The sequence below is a fragment of the Lactuca virosa genome, chromosome 2 (genome assembly GCF_052849685.1).
Source record: "Lactuca virosa cultivar CGN04683 chromosome 2, Lactuca_virosa_CGN04683_v6, whole genome shotgun sequence".
Lineage (NCBI taxonomy): Eukaryota > Viridiplantae > Streptophyta > Magnoliopsida > Asterales > Asteraceae > Lactuca > Lactuca virosa.
The window spans coordinates 157,945,903-157,949,951 of NC_136427.1; positions in this window are offsets into that span (position 1 = coordinate 157,945,903).

A 4,049-nucleotide genomic window follows, 5' to 3' on the forward strand; every position below is an offset into this window, starting at 1 on the left:
CCTTTGGGCTTAGATATTTCGGTCCATTTGTATTCACGGTATGGGCCTGTCCAACCGTGTTTTGTTTAGGGTTTAGTATATATAGTGCATGCATGCATTATATTAATTACGCTTCTGAATATTTCCTTTAATAAGTACTGTAACCCTAGCACGCCTCTACAGTAGAAGTTCTTAATCGAGCTCTTCTGAGGTGTTGATGTTTTAATCATTCGACATCCGTTTGATTCACAGTTGTGTTCATTGTTTTCTATTGCTTGTTATTATCTCATTGATATCTGTTTGAATCTATCGATCTAAGAGAACTTTATTCTCATCAGTTGGTATCAGAGTAGGAGGTTGTGTAAATCATACGCATCTCTTCTGTTTGAAGAATTTTCTTAGGGTTTCCGCTTTTATTGGATCTGTTAAGTCGTCATTCCTTCATTGACGTTGTTGATAGATCTCGATATGACCCTATTCAATCTTTACAATTCTGATTCTTAGCAGATATTTGAAAAAGGTCATCATGTCTCACGAAGATTCATAAACTAATCTGATCAACATCTCTAACAGCATTGGATCCACAACCAGAATCCCTATTCTTTACACTCAAGACTATGAAGTTTGGACGCATCACTTTGAGGACTATGTCGTTGGGTCTGAAGACAATGGCTATCTTATCTGGGAAGCAATAACATTGGGTCCTTTTGTTCATTATGGAACAAATAGAAAGATTAAGACTTAAAAGGAGTACAACAAACTCTTAATTGACATGGAGAAGATTCCTCAAGACGAAAAGGATAAGTTGCTATGTAATGTTAAAGCCATGAGAATGATCAGATTTGCTTTACAATCTGATACTTTTCGTTTGGTAAGCTCATGCGCCACGGAAAAAGAGATCTGGGATAGACTTAAAGAGCTGTATTCCACTGATGAAGACTTAGAGCACTCTATCCAAACTCTATTTCTCTCTGAGTTCGGTGCTTTCCAACAAAACTCTGATGAAAAACTTATTCAGACATTCGATAGTTTCAACCATCTTTTGAGTAAGATGATCAAGCACGACATTGGAAGGGAAGTGATCGAACAGAAGGTCACATTTATGAATGGTTTAACGCCCGAATGGATGGTTGTGGTATCAACGGTGAAGGCTCATGAGCAATTTAAAACCTATTCACTGGCGAAGATGGTAGGTATTCTCAAGTCTCATGAAAGTGTTGTGACTAAGGAAGCGAAAGTCGTTTCTGGTATGGGTTCCCTGGCCCTTCTCTCTAAGGAGAAGAATGTGGTTGAGGATGAAGAAGAGTCAGAGATGTCAGAATGTGATCTGACAAGCGAAGAGTATGCAATGATGGTTTCCAACCCGAAGCGGTTTGCTCGCAAAAAGTTTCCTATTGCCAAGAACCGAAACTGCCAGGGAAGCTATAGCTCAAAAAAGGCCAAAGAGGAGATCAAAAATACTCCTCAAAAAGAAGAAGAGAAGAAGGAGAGCAAATTGGTGGGAGACTCCGGATATGATTGCAACTTCTGCCATGGCAAAAACCACTTTGCCAAAGATTGCATGTTGAGAAAGCTATCGGAGAAGAAAGAGGGTGAAGATGATGAAGCGTACTATATGTGCAAGCTGGAGGAGATAAAGAAGAAGAAAGGCTCTAACAGTTCAATGAATGCTTTGATTGTGCAGGAGAACGTTGTGGATGACGAGTTCCGTGGTGTAGAGGTCTGGTCTTCAGACTCTGAAGATGAAGAAGTACGTAAACCCACACATGGCAAGACATTTGTGGCGAAAGAAAAGAGTACTGAGTCTGCTGGGAGATGCTTGATGGTGACAGCTGGAGTGTCACAAATGAGGGGCTACCAAAAGTCTTATATCTGAGAATTCGGTTGAGTACGCTCGAGTGTCCCAAGATAAGTTCAAAGTTCTGAAACCGAAAGCAGTGGTTTATCAAAAGGTACAAACTATACCAAATCAGGTATATGCCACGTCAGGGATCACTTAGAAACAAACAGTCGAACTTACAGCCATAGTAAACGAAGATAACGCTGGTGCTTGTGATAATTAATTTTGGTCTGCCCCAATCGACAATGCAGATGAGACTGTCGGTCTATCAGAGAGAACCTCATGGAGGGTTAAAGGCAGATATGTGGCAGAACCACTCAACAAGCCTACAAGCTTTGATGTACCAAGCACAAGTGGTACCAAGGAGATCCCAAGCGAACCAATGTCGGCTGGAAGCGAAACCTCTTCATTGAAGAGTGAAACTAATGCTGAGAGACCGAAGCCAAGGGCAAACATACACAAGTCTCAAGAGCATCTTGCTGAACAAAAACACAAGCGAAACAAAAGATATCAAAAGAATCTTAATGAAAGGAAGCAGTTTTGGAACTCCCAAAACCCCAATTATGTTCGCAAAGAAAAGGCGTCAAAATCTCGAGGCGAAAGTAGGATCAAAGGATAATTTCGATCAATGCACTCACTGACAATCCTGCAGTCGAGCGAACCGAAAGCCTAGTTTTGGTCCCAAAACAAATGGCAACAAGAACCGAAAGCCTAGTTTCGGTCCCAAGACTAGCCTTGATAAAACCGAAAAACAAGTTTCGGTCCTAAATCCCATCCTTCTCATTCTCAACAAAAGCAGAAACCTATCAAGGATATCAAGAATAGCAAGGGAAAAGGGAAGCTCATCTCTGAAGAGGAAACGAAAACAAAGAAGACGTCAGCTAACCCTAGGAAACACGAAAACAAGTTTGTTAAGAATCAAAACAAATACCCTCAAAATGATTTAAACAAACTCAAGGTTTTTACCATCAAAAGGAAAGACGAAACCACACTAATAAAAAGAACTTATATGGTTGATCTTTCTATTGCAATTCCCTGTTCTGTAAAAGGCGCACGTGGACCCAAGCAACTTTGGGTTCCTAAATCTGCTTAATTTTGCAGGTTATAAGTGACGAGCAGTTCGACGACGAATGGTACATCGATAGTTGGTGCTCACGTCACATGACAGGAAGGAGGGAAGAGCTAAGGGAGTTTCAGGATCTTAAGGATGGTGGATGTGTCAAATACGGGAATAATTCATATGGCACGATCAAAGGCTACAGAATGATCACAAATGGTGAATTCTCAATTAGGAAGGTAGCATATGTAAAGGGATTGTAGCACAATCTCATCAGTGTCTCTCAACTGGTTGTGGGAACTGGCATGAAGGTTTCGTTCGATGATGAAGGCTCTGAGATTGTTGAAAAGAAAACGAAGGCTGTCTTGTTAAAATCCAAGCGAAAAGGAGAGATGTATCCTCTAAATCTTAACCCATTTCGAGGAAAGCCAGCTGTATGCTTATTAACGAAAGCACACTCTGACGAAAGTTGGCTATGGCACCGAAGGCTCTCACATCTCAACTTTAAGTATATCAACAAGTTGGTTATCGGTGATCATGTACGAGGACTTCCACTTCTCAAATTTTACAAAGAACACTTGTGCGCAACATGCGAGATGGGAAAGCAAAGCCGAAAGAGTCATCACACAATTGTCAACACAAAGATCATTAAACCTCTTGAGCTTCTTCACATCGATCTACGTGGTCCTTCAGCCATAGAAAGCATCGGTGGAAGTAAGTACATTTTGGTTATTGTTGATGACTTTTCACGTTTCACCTGGGTTTTCTTTCTTAAACAGAAATCAGAGGCAACTCCAAAGCTTAAAGAATTTATAAAGCAAGTGGAGCTTCAATTGCGAAAGGTGGTTAGAAATATCCGAAGTGACAATGGGCTGGAATTCAAAAACCAAGAGTTTGAAGAATTTCTCGCTCAAAAGGGAGTAACTCACAACTTCTCTGCTCTCTATACTCCATAGCAAAATGGCGTAGTTGAAAGGCGAAACTGTTGGTTGTGTGAAGCGGCCCGAACCATGCTCAGTTTCGCTTCTCTACCTCTGTACTTCTAGGCTGATACAATTGCTGCTGCCTGCTATACCCAAAACCGAACCTTCCTCAACAAGAGATTTTCCATCACTCCATACGAAATCTTGAATAATCGCAAGCCTAATGTCAAGTTCTTCCATGTGTTCGATT